The sequence below is a fragment of the Procambarus clarkii genome, chromosome 91 (assembly GCF_040958095.1).
Source record: "Procambarus clarkii isolate CNS0578487 chromosome 91, FALCON_Pclarkii_2.0, whole genome shotgun sequence".
Lineage (NCBI taxonomy): Eukaryota > Metazoa > Arthropoda > Malacostraca > Decapoda > Cambaridae > Procambarus > Procambarus clarkii.
Genome location: NC_091240.1, coordinates 7,951,448 through 7,967,676, shown reverse-complemented (window position 1 = coordinate 7,967,676; position 16,229 = coordinate 7,951,448).

Genomic DNA, 16,229 nt, shown 5'->3' with positions numbered 1-16,229 from the left:
ACAATGGCGGCTGACTCCATATGCACTGTTTCAACTTTAGGTATGATAAGAGCTCAATAGGCTCAGGAACCTGGACACCAAGTAGATTGACAGTTGAGAGGCGGGACCAAAGAGCCAAAGCTCAACCACCGCTAGCGCAACTAGGTGAGTATACCACACAAACTCACACACACTGAGGCCAGTTGCTGCGGTTACCCAAAAGACTGAAAACCACTAAGACTTAACCCTTCATTTTAACATTTTCTCAGAAATTTTACGTGCATTTTATACACTAATATATATATATATATATATATATATATATATATATATATATATATATATATATATATATATATATATATATGTGTGTGTGTACACAAGCTCAAGAACTTAACCTATAATGTAATTATCTGAATGTTAATTACAGGAGTCGGGGCGGTAAATTACGCGCGTTTAAGTGGTTTTGTTTCTAATTAATATGTACTTTTATGACCAGGGTAATTAGCGTGTTACCTGAAGCGTGTGGTGTATGATAGGTGAGCTAGTGCGAGTGTGTATGATAGGTGAGCTAGTGGGAGGGTGTATGATAGGTGAGCTAGTGGGAGGGTGTATGATAGGTGAGCTAGTGCGAGTGTGTATGATAGGTGAGCTAGTGGGAGGGTGTATGATAGGTGAGCTAGTGCGAGTGTGTATGATAGGTGAGCTAGTGCGAGTGTGTATGATAGGTGAGCTAGTGGGAGTGTGTATGATAGGTGAGCTAGTGGGAGTGTGTATGATAGGTGAGCTAGTGGGAGTGTGTATGATAGGTGAGCTAGTGGGAGTGTGTATAAGTGAGCTAGTGGGAGGGTGTATGATAGGTGAGCTAGTGCGAGTGTGTATGATAGGTGAGCTAGTGGGAGTGAGTATGATAGGTGAGCTAGTGGGAGTGTGTATAAGTGAGCTAGTGGGAGTGTGTATGATAGGTGAGCTAGTGGGAGTGTGTATGATAGGTGAGCTAGTGGGAGGGTGTATGATAGGTGAGCTAGTGCGAGTGTGTATGATAGGTGAGCTAGTGCGAGTGTGTATGATAGGTGAGCTAGTGCGAGTGTGTATGATAGGTGAGCTAGTGGGAGTGTGTATGATAGGTGAGCTAGTGGGAGTGAGTATGATAGGTGAGCTAGTGGGAGTGTGTATAAGTGAGCTAGTGGGAGTGTGTATGATAGGTGAGCTAGTGGGAGTGAGTATGATAGGTGAGCTAGTGCGAGTGTGTATGATAGGTGAGCTAGTGGGAGTGAGTATGATAGGTGAGCTAGTGGGAGTGTGTATAAGTGAGCTAGTGGGAGTGTGTATGATAGGTGAGCTAGTGGGAGTGAGTATGATAGGTGAGCTAGTGCGAGTGTGTATGATAGGTGAGCTAGTGGGAGTGAGTATGATAGGTGAGCTAGTGGGAGTGTGTATAAGTGAGCTAGTGGGAGTGTGTATGATAGGTGAGCTAGTGGGAGTGAGTATGATAGGTGAGCTAGTGGGAGTGTGTATGATGGGTGAGCTAGTGGGAGTGAGTATGATAGGTGAGCTAGTGGGAGTGTGTATGATAGGTGAGCTAGTGGGAGGGTGTATGATAGGTGAGCTAGTGCGAGTGTGTATGATAGGTGAGCTAGTGGGAGGGTGTATGATAGGTGAGCTAGTGGGAGTGTGTATGATGGGTGAGCTAGTGGGAGTGAGTATGATAGGTGAGCTAGTGGGAGGGTGTATGATAGGTGAGCTAGTGGGAGGGTGTATGATAGGTGAGCTAGTGGGAGGGTGTATGATAGGTGAGCTAGTGGGAGTGTGTATGATAGGTGAGCTAGTGGGAGGGTGTATGATAGGTGAGCTAGAGGGTGTATGATAGGTGAGCTAGTGGGAGTATGTATGATAGGTGAGCTAGTGGGAGGGTGTATGATAAGTGAGCTAGTGGGAGTGTGTATGATAAGTGAGCTAGTGGGAGTATGATAGGTGAGCTAGTGGGAGTATGATAGGTGAGCTAGTGGGAGGGTGTATGATAGGTGAGCTAGTGGGAGGGTGTATGATAGGTGAGCTAGTGGGAGTGAGTATGATAGGTGAGCTAGTGGGAGTGTGTATGATAGGTGAGCTAGTGGGAGTGTGTATGATAGGTGAGCTAGTGGGAGGGTGTATGATAGGTGAGCTAGTGCGAATGTGTATAATAGGTGAGCTAGTGGGAGGGTGTATGATAAGTGAGCTAGTGGGAGGGTGTATGATAGGTGAGCTAGTGGGAGGGTGTATGATAGGTGAGCTAGTGGGAGGGTGTATGATAGGTGAGCTAGTGGGAGGGTGTATGATAGGTGAGCTAGTGGGAGGGTGTATGATAGGTGAGCTAGTGGGAGTGTGTATGATAGGTGAGCTAGTGGGAGGGTGTATGATAGGTGAGCTAGTGGGAGTGTGTATGATAGGTGAGCTAGTGCGAGTGTGTATGATAGGTGAGCTAGTGGGAGTGTGTATGATAGGTGAGCTAGTGGGAGTATGATAGGTGAGCTAGTGGGAGTATGATAGGTGAGCTAGTGGGAGTATGATAGGTGAGCTAGTGCGAGTGTGTATGATAGGTGAGCTAGTGCGAGTGTGTATGATAGGTGAGCTAGTGGGAGGGTGTATGATAGGTGAGCTAGTGCGAGTGTGTATGATAGGTGAGCTAGTGGGAGGGTGTATGATAGGTGAGCTAGTGGGAGTGTGTATAAGTGAGCTAGTGGGAGTCTTTATGATAAGTGAGCTAGTGGGAGGGTGTATGATAGGTGAGCTAGTGGGAGTATGATAGGTGAGCTAGTGGGAGGGTGTATGATAGATAAGCTGGGATTAGGGGTATATGAAAGATTTGAAGAAAATGGATTTAAAGGTAAACTGTGAAGAAATTTGCACATGTTGGGGCTCCTACAAAGACGCAGGTTTGTTGAAGAGGTTTACAAAAACAGCGATAAAAATAAGAGGATTAAAGAGCAGCAAAAAAGCTTCAAGGTTAAATAAAAACTATAAAAGGACAGGATTTAAATGGCGGCTATAAAAGTACAGGATTTAAATGGCGGCTATAAAAGGACAGGATTTAGAGAATAACTATAAAAAATACAGGATTTAAAGAAGAGCTATTAAAAGTGCTATATTTAAAGAGCAAATATAAACATACAGGATTTATAGAGCAGTTACGAAGCACAATGTTTTATCATAAACATAGAGGCAAGCGATCTGTACAGAGCTCCTAGAGGTTTTAGAGAGAGGAGGGGGGGGGGGGTGAAGAAAGAGTCTGAACTTACCTCCCAACCCCCCCCCCCCACCCCCCCCCCCCCCACCCCCCCACCCACACACACACACACACCCCCCCACCCACACACACACACACACACCCCCACCCACACACACACACACACCCCCCCACCCACACACACACACACACCCCCCCACCCACACACACACACACACCCCCCCACCCACACACACACACACACCCCCCCACCCACACACACACACACACACCCCCACCCACACACACACACACCCCCACCCACACACACACACACACACCCCCACCCACACACACACACCCCATACCCTTCCCCTCCTTGCAATGCTCGTGTCTGCGTTCGCTTAAGCGGATTGCTGCAGCTTACCACCTCTTGTACGCCAGGCCAGTCACGAACGCTGCCTCCGACCCTTGGAGTGTGAGGCGGCATTATTTGGATTAGTGTAAGACAAGGTACTGGGCAGCGACTAAGGGCAGAACCTCCTTCAGTACATCCCATGTACCCTCTTTTGTGTTTGAAAGTTATTCTTGGACTCTACAGATGTGTATGATGTATTTTGATGGGGATGTAGTAGTAGAGTAGTATGCAGGCGATGAGTCACAATAACGTGGCTGAAGTATGTTGACCAGACCACACACTAGAAATTGAAGGGACGAAGACGTTTCGGTCCGTCCTGGACCATCGACTTGAGAATGGTCCAGGACGGACCGAAACGTCGTCGTCCCTTCAATTTCTAGTGTGTGGTCTGGTCATCAGTAGAGTAGTAGTAGAATAATAGTAGTAGATAGGATAAAAGTATAAAATAGTCCAAAAATTAGTATAAAAGGTATAAAATAGGAAAAAAATAGTAAATAGATAGTATGTAAAGTATAAAATAGTATAAAAATAGTAAAAATATAGTATAAAAAGTATAAGTTCGTATAAACTACTACTACTTATCTTTATTCACTATCCGTGTGGGTATAAAGCTACTGTGTATGTTGTCTTTGTATTAATCCAGTAGTTGTTTCACTCTTAAGGTGTAGTTAATCTGGTTTATAGGCTTGGCCTTGTTAGAAGTCCATAAAGAAGTCCATTCACGTACGGTTAGCATACTGGCCTCGCTAGCGAGAGGACCTGGGTTCGAATCCTGGGTTAGGTATATAAGGTCCAGATGAAAAACGAGTAATTAATTAGGATCTGGGTGAAAAAATATGACAATAAATGACCTAATTGGTCAAAATACCCGGCCAGAACCCTGAATCTTACCGTAAAAATTGTACAATAAATGGGAGAGAGAAAGAGAGAGAAGGGGAGAGAGAAGGGGAGAGAGAAGGAGAGAGAGAGAGAGAAGGGGAGAGAGAAGGGGAGAGAGAAGGAGAGAGAGAGAGAGAGAGAGAGAAGGGGAGAGAGAAGGAGAGAGAGAGAGAGAGAGAGAGAGAGAGAGAGAGAGAGAGAGAGAGAGAGAGAGAGAGAGAGAGAGAGAGAGAGAGAGAGAGAGAGAAGGGGAGAGAGAGGAGGAGAGAGAGAGAGAAAGAGAGAGAGCTTCCTGTGGTATAGGGTGGCAGGGTAAAATGTGTGACTTCATATAATTAATAATAATTAATAATACATGACAATAATTCATAATAATACATGACAATAATACATGTATCTCATCACACTGAATGGTGACACATGTTTCACTCTCACCTTACTATTGTATCCTTCACATCTCCATACGTTTCTCATTCTCTGCCTCTTCATTCTCATCCTGTTCCTTCTTCTCGACCTCCTCATCTTTCACATCATTCTCTTTCTCCTTCTGCTTTTTTTATTGCTGTTCATGCTTCTATACTACTACTACTACTCTACTATTAGTCTACTTCTAGTACTCTACTACTATTAATCTACTACTACAACTACTCTACTACTACTAATATTACTGTACTACTACTACTAAAACAACTATTACTACCACCACTACTATCTACTACTACCACTTCTACTATTACTATCACTACGACTATTACTACTACTACTCTACTACAACTACTCTACTACAACTACTTCTACTCTACTACTACTACTCTACTATTACTACTCTACTACTACTCTACAACTACTAGTACTCTACAACTACTCTACTACTACTCTACAACTACTACTACTCTACTACGACTACTACTACTACTACTCTAGTAGTAGACATCCGTCAATCCCTCGGGGATATGGAGTTGTGTCCTGGGTGTCTGATTGGGTGACAGCGTCAGCTGTGGCTGTGGGTTAAGGCACTACGGGATCACCATAGCCCGTGCTACTTGGAACTTTGTTCCAGGTAGCGAATCTTAAACAACACCAGCTGTGGCTGTGCAGGGCCAACCCGAGCACGGCAGACCCGGCCGCGACGAGCGAAGATGAACGCCGAAGTGGCTCCGTCCGTCCGCGGTCGAGACTTCCTGTGAAGTCTCTCTCTTCCTCCGCCTGGCTCTTCTGTTCACCCTCGAATGATGACATTTGGCCAGACGTGCTTTGTGAGCCTGGTCAGTGTTGTTGCGGCCTTCCCGGTACCGCCTGATGGGCTCAATGTCCAGGGAAATGGTGACTGAGAACAAATCCACAAGGGCCGTGACGAGGATTCGAACCTGCGTCCGGGAGCATCCCAGACACTGTGTGTGGTGTCTGAGGTTGTGGAGTCTAGGTACACAAACCCTTGAACAGACTCCCGCTCTCAGTCTGTGAGTACTCTACTACTACTAGTGAGTACTCTACTACTAGTAGTGAGTACTCTACGCACTACTGCTCTACTACTACTACTGATACTCTACTACTGCTAGTGAGTACTCTACGCACTACTGCTCTACTACTACTACTGATACTCTACTACTGCTAGTGAGTACTCTACGCACTACTGCTCTACTACTACTACTGATACTCTACTACTGCTAGTGAGTACTCTACGCACTACTGCTCTACTACTACTACTGATACTCTACTACTACTATTGGGGATATTACTATTGTCTTAGAGTTACGTCTATTTCGACGAGCCGTAATCACTCAGTAACCCTCTTCAGTAGAGCTATCTAGTGAAGTGCCTTCGCTGGGAGGGCCTCCTGAGGCACCCAAGCACTCCACAGGGATCTGGACGTATACATATTGGTCTTACTATGATCATATATAATGTTATACATCGTGGGAGCCTCGCTGTTGTGGAGTCATGTTGGGTCTGTATGTCTTGCTACCTGAGTCATGTTGTCTCCTTCTCTCCTCTCTCCTTCCCTCCTCTCTCCTTCCCTCCTCTCTCCCTCCTTCCCTCCTCTCTCCCTCCTTCCCTCCTCTCTCCCTCCTTCCCTCCTCTCTCCCTCCTTCCCTCCCTCTCCCTATAGTGATGCACTCCCTGGAGGTAGAGTTTTGCGAGTGAGGTGCGCCTCGTAAAGGTGAGCCAGCGGCTGCCCGTCTCTCTGCCCCCTGTAGGAGTGGAGATCGTTTTACTTTTGTAGTGAAGGGAAGGGAGGAAACAAGGAACGGGATGGAAAGAACGGGTGACGGTTGAGAGAGAGAGAGAGAGAGAGAGAGAGAGAGAGAGAGAGAGAGAGAGAGAGAGAGAGAGAGAGAGAGACACTTCACTCTCAGATGAGGGAGCTGTACAGTATATAAGAGAGGTCCATGCGTGTGGACGTTTGAGCGTGTGTGTGTACATTCACTCAAGTTGTACTCACCTATTTGAGCTTGCTGGGTCGAGCATCTGCTCTTAAGCCCCGCCATTCGACCATCATTGGTTCAATGCAGTGACTCTCCTTCGTTTTTCTTATATATACATGTAAAGTTGTGCATCTAATTGGCCTCGATAGCTTCCTCATCTAGTGTACATATTTACGACTCTGAGGTTGAAAAAATGCCTTCTAACATCTCTGTAACGCAACTGTGTTTCCAGTTTCCAATTATGTAGTTCTACATAATTGGAACTTGTACACTATGTACATAGTTGAACTTGAACTATCTACATAGTTCAACTTGTTCTACTATTCCTTAATCTATACACAACCTATGTTAGACCAATACTGGCATATGCATCGCCAGAAGCATGGAATCCACACCTTGTGAAGCGCAAAACGTACAGATGTTTGCAACATGATTCGTGACTGAACTATGGGAATTATGCTACAGGGACTGATTAGGGACGCACTAAACCTCACAATCCAGAGAGGGATGGGAAACAGAGGGGACATGATCACTACATACAATATACTCGGGAATAGATGAGGTGGACAAGGACAGGCTCTATATATTGAAAGTACGAGAAAAGGACATGTGTGAAAGGAACCACAATAGGGTCGAATTGTAAGGAAATACTGGTACCGTGTACGGGTGGTCAGCTAGTGGAATGCACAGAAAGACGAAGTTGTGGAAGCCACCTCCATCATTTAAGGAGAGGTTCGACGGAGAATTCAAACATCAGGAAAGAAAACTTGTAACACAACATATACAGCAAGACCTCTCTTTCCCGTCGTTACTGGTAGACAACCACCACCTCTGCTCCCTAGCACCACAACCACCACCTCTGCTCCCTAGCACCACAACCACCACCTCTGCTCCCTGGCACCACAACCACCACCTCTGCTCCCTGGCACCACAACCACCACCTCTGCTCCCCAGCACCACAACCACCACCTCTGCTCCCCAGCACCACAACCACCACCTCTGCTCCCCAGCACCACAACCACCACCTCTGCTCCCCAGCACCACAACCACCACCTCTACTCCCTAGCACCACAACCACCACCTCTGCTCCCTAGCACCACAACCACCACCTCTACTCCCTAGCACCACAACCACCACCTCTGCTCCCTGGCACCACAACCACCACCTCTGCTCCCTGGCACCACAACCACCACCTCTGCTCCCTAGCACCACAACCACCACCTCTACTCCCTAGCACCACAACCACAACCTCTACTCCCTGGCACCACAACCACCACCTCTGCTCCCTAGCACCACAACCACCACCTCTACTCCCTAGCACCACAACCACCACCTCTGCTCCCTGGCACCACAACCACCACCTCTACTCCCTAGCACCACAACCACCACCTCTGCTCCCTAGCACCACAACCACCACCTCTACTCCCTAGCACCACAACCACCACCTCTACTCCCTGGCACCACAACCACCACCTCTACTCCCTAGCACCACAACCACCACCTCTACTCCCTGGCACCACAACCACCACCTCTACTCCCTAGCACCACAACCACCACCTCTGCTCCCTAGCACCACAACCACCACCTCTACTCCCTAGCACCACAACCACCACCTTTACTCCCTAGCACCACAACCACCACCTCTGCTCCCTAGCACCACAACCACCACCTCTGCTCCCTGGCACCACAACCACCACCTCTGCTTCCTGGCACCACAACCACCACCTCTGCTTCCTGGCACCACAACCACCACCTCTGCTTCCTGGCACCACAACCACCACCTCTGCTCCCTAGCACCACAACCACCACCTCTACTCCCTAGCACCACAACCACCACCTCTACTCCCTAGCCCCACAACCACCACCTCTGCTCCCTAGCACCACAACCACCACCTCTGCTCCCTGGCACCACAACCACCACCTCTGCTCCCTGGCACCACAACCACCACCTCTGCTCCCTAGCCCCACAACCACCAACACCACCTCTGCTCCCTAGCACCACAACCACCACCTCTGCTCCCTAGCACCACAACCACCACCTCTACTCCCTAGCACCACAACCACCACCTCTACTCCCTAGCACCACAACCACCACCTCTGCTCCCTGGCACCACAACCACCACCTCTGCTCCCTAGCCCCACAACCACCAACACCACCTCTGCTCCCTAGCACCACAACCACCACCTCTGCTCCCTAGCACCACAACCACCACCTCTGCTCCCTAGCACCACAACCACCACCTCTACTCCCTAGCACCACAACCACCACCTCTACTCCCTAGCACCACAACCACCACCTCTACCCCCTAGCACCACAACCACCACCTCTACCCCCTAGCACCACAACCACCACCTCTGCTCCCTAGCACCACAACCACTACCTCTGCTCCCTAGCACCACAACCACCACCTCTACTCCCTAGCACCACAACCACCACCTCTACCCCCTAGCACCACAACCACCACCTCTACCCCCTAGCACCACAACCACCACCTCTGCTCCCTAGCACCACAACCACTACCTCTGCTCCCTAGCACCACAACCACCACCTCTACTCCCTAGCACCACAACCACCACCTCTACCCCCTAGCACCACAACCACCACCTCTACTCCCTAGCACCACAACCACCACCTCTACCCCCTAGCACCACAACCACCACCTCTACTCCCTAGCACCACAACCACCACCTCTGCTCCCTAGCACCACAACCACTACCTCTGCTCCCTAGCACCACAACCACCACCTCTACTCCCTAGCACCACAACCACCAACACCACAATGGGAATCAACTGAGCAGAGGTTAATATACAGAGCCAACCCCCCAAAGCATGGGGCCGTCCCCACCGCACGCTCCCATGGTAAACAAATGGGCCTGAAGTAGTCTTCATCTCCCACGTACTGCCAGTCTTCCAGCCATTTCTCTTGTTTTTCTTCTCCAGTGTGTGTGTGTGTGTGTGTGTGTGTGTGTGTGTGTGTGTGTGTGTGTGTGTGTGTGTGTGTGCAAGCAAGAGTTAGTGCTGCAGAGTAGAGCAGCGAACCTGAGACAGCAAAAAGTATGAGGTACTTGGGGAGTAATATCTCTTAAAGAGTCTTGCTCCTGCACGAGGGTGTAAGGTGCAGGAGATGCTCTCCAAGGTGGAGATAATTACCTCTGAAACACCTCCAATCACGGCCTGTCGTCTCTGTCTTGTGTGATCCCAGAGATGCTGCGTCAGTCTCTAGTTGTATTATGCTAATGGAAGGGGCTTGTGGAGGCGTAGAGAGAGAGGTATTGGAGGTGAGGGAAGGTCAGGAAAAAGAAGAAGCAGGTTAGGCCAGGGTAGAGAGAGAGAGAGAGAGAGAGGAGAGAGAGAGAGAGAGGGGGGGAGAGACGCAGGGAGAGACAGCATCGTGGATAGCATCTTAACAGGTTTTTAGAAATTATAGGTCGTCTCTTAGCGTGTGGATTTGTGTTGGATGAGAAGACTTTGAGTTTACAATATGACTTTCAGAGACGAGGGTTTGGAAGGGGTCGTGGGAATGGCTAGTTCTGAATTAATGACGGGAGAGGAAAGGCTCGAAATGTATGGCAGCTTTCCTCAGCCCAGCTGTTGTTTACCTCTTTTATGTTGTTTTGAGCAGTGGGTAAAGAAAAAAGGTTTCACTTATTCTTATTTTCTTTGGTATTGATGATTGTAGCAGTGTGTTGTTGTTGTTGTTGTGGCCTTGTTGGTTACTTGTGGTGGTGTCTACTGCAGCTTGTAAGTCTTTTTTGTTTAAACTAAGACTAGGGTTCATAAGGGATGTCAAATGATGTGCCTAGTGAAACTGCAAGCAAGAGCTGTTTCTCTCTCTCTCTCTCTCTCTCTCTCTCTCTCTCTCTCTCTCTCTCTCTCTCTCTCTCTCTCTCTCTCTCTCTCTCTCTCTCTCTCACTCCTCTGTCTCTCTCTCCCCCTCTCTCTCTCCTCTGTCTCTCCCCTCTCTCTCTCTCCCGCCCTCCCCCTCCCTCCCCGTCAATGACGAGGTATTCGCCAATCTATCGCCTCAAATCTCTCTGTGAATCCCGAGGCCTCAAAAGCAGCTCAGCGGCGCCGCCCGGAGCAACTCCAGCGCCCGCGACACCTCCAGGAGGGAGGGAGGGAGGAAGAGCTCCGGTAAGAAATTGGTAAAATGCTCGACAGTTGCAAGTTGTAGGAGGAAGGCTCGAAGAAATGGACAAATTGGTTACTTGTGGCGGTGGTACAAGCGAGGAATAGCAAGCAGGAGGACGGCGGTGGCTGGCGGCGACGACTACGTCGCCCGGAGATGCCCGCGGTAATCATGGCAATGCTGAGTTGCCCAAAATATGTCGTGGATAGAGATGGTATCCACGACATATGGGGGAGGTTGCGTTTCTGCTCTTGGGACTCGCTTCAGTCGACTGTTATACTAGTGCACGTAAGCACTTTGGGTTCAGTGAACGTCTCTCTCTCTCTCTCTCTCTCTCTCTCTCTCTCTCTCTCTCTCTCTCTCTCTCTCTCTCTCTCTCTCTCTCTCTCTCTCTCTCTCTCTCTTTCTCTCTCAAGGGATGCGGTAGGCTGCCCATAATGTGAGAATCCCTATTCCGGCCGTCCAGTCTACTCCCACACGCAGCGACAGTTCACAGCTCTCTTGTGGCGTTCGTGACTGGCATGCACTGGGAGACGTAGAGGTGATCCACAGTAGCAAATCCGCCTAGGAAAACGCAAACAAAAACCATGTCTTGACTTAATAATTTGCTCTGTTGTCGAGTCTGTCCGACTGTGTCTGTGTGTGTGTTTTAACTGTGTGTTTTATCTGTGTGTGTGTGTGTGTGTGTGTGTGTGTTTGTTTTAACTGTGTCTGTGTGTGTTTTAACTGTGTGTGTGTCTGTGTGTGTTTTAACTGTGTGTGTGTCTGTGTGTGTTTTAACTGTGTCTGTGTTTTAACTGTGTGTGTGTGTGTGTGTGTGTATATGTTTTAACTGTGTGTGTGTGTGTGTTTTAACTGTGTGTGTGTTTTAACTGTGTGTGTGTGTGTGTGTGTGTGTGTGTGTCTGTGTCTGTGTGTGTTTTAACTGTGTGTGTGTCTGTGTGTGTCTGTGTGTGTGTGTTTTAACTGTGTGTGTATTTGTTTTAACTGTGTGTGTGTGTGTATATGTTTTTCCTGAGATAATTTTCTACCACAGTCGTGCCCATGTTGGGGTTATAAGCAACTAGACGCGAAGGCTAATTAATTACGGCATCAAATGGAATCAGGAATTATATTTTCTAGTATCCGGGTATTTAACAAATGAATTTCAACGAAGGTATATATATATATATATATATATATATATATATATATATATATATATATATATATATATATATATATATATATAAAATTTTACCTCCAGTAAGTAATCAAGTACTATTCTTTATTTTAGATACTTTTGGTTTAAATGTGTTTCGTGTTTATTGATATTTTGTGTTTGTAATGTTTTGTGGAGGAGTAAATTTTGAAATGAGTTTTTTTTTATTATTATTATTTTCTACCACAGACGTGGCCAGACACTTACAATGCTAACCAGCATTTTGGTAAATAATTTTTTGTTTAATAATTTTGTGGTGAAGAAAGATGGAAACAGTTTATAGGTTATCTTGAGGTTATCTTGAGATGATTTCGGGGCTTAGTGTCCCCGCGGCCCGGTCCTCGACCATTCTTCCACCCTTAGGAAGTAGCCCGTGACAGCTGACTAACTCCCAGGTACCTATTTTACTGCTAGGTAACAGGGGGCATAGGGTGAAAGAAACTCTGCCCATTGTTTCTCCCCGACGCCCGGGATCGAATCCGGGGCCACAGCATCACGTGTCCAGCGTGCTGTCCGCTCGGCCGACCGGCTCCCAGGTGGGTAGCTCTTCTTCCTCACATCATTGGCATAGTTGTCACTTTGATAGTTTAAGGTAAATAAACACCAAAATAAAAATATATATAACCAAATATCATAACCAAAGGCATAACCAGTTAGCACAAACACCACAAAGGCCTCCAAACACAGCCAAACACCATAAACACCATAAACAAACAGAACCAAACACCGCAAGCTCAACCAAACATAAACACAATCAGACACCACAAACACCATAAACACTATAAACAAACACAGCCAAACACCGCAAACACAACCAAACACCACAAACACAACCAAACACCACAAACACAACCAAACACCACCAAACACAACAAACACAACCAAACACCACAAACAAACACAACCAAACACCACAAACAAACACAACCAAACACCACAAACAAACACAACCAAACACCACAAACACCACAAACACAACCAAACACCACAAACACCACAAACACAACCAAACACCACAAACACAACCAAACACAACCAAACACCACAACCAAACACCACAAACACCACAAACCAACACCACAAACACACACAAACACACACAAACAAACAGAAATTACATCCACTAACAAAAAACAGCCGCAGCAGCCAATTAATAATCAAAAGCTTTTAACATGTTCACATTAGTTATTGCAATTATGAATTAATTATTGATTGAATAATTAATGAAAGGACGCTTAAACAGACACGTGGCAATAGTTATATATTGGCAATTAATTCTCACTTATTGACTCTATTCACTGTTTAATATAAATGGATATAAATTGGAAAATTGGATGCAAATCGGAGAATTTTCATGTAAATTGGAGAATTTTCGTTTAAATCGGAGAATTTTCATGTAAATTTGAGAATTTTCATGTAAATTTGAGAATTTTCGTGTAAAACGGAGAATTTTCATGTAAATTGGAGAATTTTCGTTTAAATCGGAGAATTTTCATGTAAATTTGAGAATTTTCGTGTAAAACGGAGAATTTTCATGTAAATTTGAGAATTATCATAAAAATTTGAGAATTTTCATACAAATTTGAGAATTTTCATAAAAATTTGAGAATTTCATAAATCAGATAATTTTCATGAAAATTGGAGAATTTTCATAAAAATTGGAGAATTTTCATTAAAATGGAGAATTTTCATATAAATTTTGATTCAAGACGTAACAACAGAAGAATTAAAGAAACTGTAGAAAGACTTTCGGGTTAAACGACGAATCTCTTTACTTATATCCACAGCTCATTCGTATGCATGTCCATCCTACGCTTGAAACAATCATTTACTCAAAACCTCGGTAGGTAATGAATGCTGTTGACACGTGATTTATTTCATTGTCTTTGTGATTCTTTAATCTTTGGCCTCTTAGTTTGTCGCGTCCGGCAACGTGTGTGTGTATACTCACGTGGTTGTGCTTGGGCTCTTTGGTCCCGCCTCTGAACTGTCAATCAACTGGTGTACAGATTCCTGAGCCTACTGGACTCTATTATATCTACACATGAAACTGTGTATGGAGTCAGCCTCCACCACATCACTGCCTAGTGCATTCCATCCGTTAACTACTCTGGGACTGAAAAAGTTCTTTCTAACGTCTCTGTGGCTCATTTGGGTACTCAGTTTTCACCTGTGTCCCCTTGTTCGCGTCCCACCAGTGTTAAATAGTTTATCCTTGTCTACCTTGTCATTTCCCCTGAGGTTTTTGTAGGTAGTGATCATGTCTCCCCTTACTCTTCTGTCTTCCAGTGTCGTAAGGTGCATTTCCCGCGGCCTTTTCTCGCAACTCATGCCTCTTAGTTCTGGGACTAGTCTAGTGGCATACCTCTGAACTTTTTCCAGCTTTGTCTTGTGCTTGACAAGGTACGGGCTCCATGCTGGGGCCGCATACTCCAGGATTGGTCTTACATATGTGGTAGACAAGATTCTGAATGATTCCTTACACAGGTTCCTGAACGCTGTTCTGATGTTAGCCAGCCTCGCATATGCCGCAGACGTTATTCTCTTTATGTGGGCTTCAGGAGACAGGTTTGGTGTGATATCAACTCCTAGATCTTTGTCTCTGTTCGAGTGTGAATGAGAAAGATGTATTGAGATGTTTTATTGAGAAAGATTGTATTGAGAAAGATATAAGATGTCCGTGTGTGTGTGTGTGTGTGTGTGTGTGTGTGTGTGTGTGTGTGTGTGTGTGTGTGTGTGTGTGTGGGTGAGCGAACGTGCTCGTTCGAATTCATCCTCAGCCACAATAGCCGAACTGGAAGTTTGTGCAGGAACCGATTTTTTCTTTTGTGTTGAGAGAGAGAGAGAGAGAGAGAGAGAGAGAGAGAGAGAGAGAGAGAGAGAGAAAACGCTCTTTCTTTCACGTGGTTTATTAAGAAAGTTGTGGAAATGACTTATGGCTGAAATAGTTCATGGTTCATTCCCCAGGATGGAGAGAGAGATGAAAGAATGAGTATCAAACAATATTATTTGCTAATGTCCTTTAACCTTCCTGAACTAGGTGTATATATATATATATATATATATATATATATATATATATATATATATATATATATATATATATATATATATATATATATATATAATATATTATAGCATTTTCGTCTTTTCATCTGTCAATATCAGCACATATAACAAGATTTCTTCCGTGATTTTACATGCAATAAGACTATGCATAAATCTGCAACACTGCCATTCCTGCTGTTGCAAAAACAGACGGGTCAGGGCCCCACCGAGGACCGGAGTTGTATTACAAACGCACGACAAATATATTGAACAAATAATAGGGTTTTATTGGCAGGTTTGCGCTCCTGTTGCAATGGGGCAAGAACAAGCAGACGGGCTGCAATGCAAAGGGGCTGGAAAAACGTGTTGCATATGAAATATAATAAAATAAACCACTCGGTGAATTTGTGCTGTCGATCTGTCTGTCTATTTCTGTCTGTCCTTCTGTTTCTCTGTCTAAAAACCCCCTCTCTCTCTCTCTCTCTCTCTCTCTCTCTCTCTCTCTCTCTCTCTCTCTCTCTCTCTCTCTCTCTCTCTCTCTCTCTCTCTCTCTCTCTCTCTCTCTCTCTCTCTCTCTCTCTCTCTCTCTCTCTCTCTCTCTCTCTCTCTCTCTCTCTCTCTCTCTCTCTCTCTCTCTCTCTCACACACACACACAAAACCTTATTTTTTATAGCACAAGACCATTTACAAAGCGAAGGAAATGGAAAAAAAAGGTAGAAGAGTAGAGGTAGGAGGCGAAAGAAGAGGTGGTGAAACCGGAAGAGGAGGAGGAGGAGGAGGAGGAGGGAAAGATGGCTGTAGTTGTATGGAAATAAATGCATTACAAATACAATATATCCGAGGGATACGAGCCGGGGCAAACAAAGGTATCATTCCGTTCCATTTAATTGAAAGGGAGAGTGAGAAGCGTTTCAGCGATATTATGCAGAGGCTTTTCGAACCC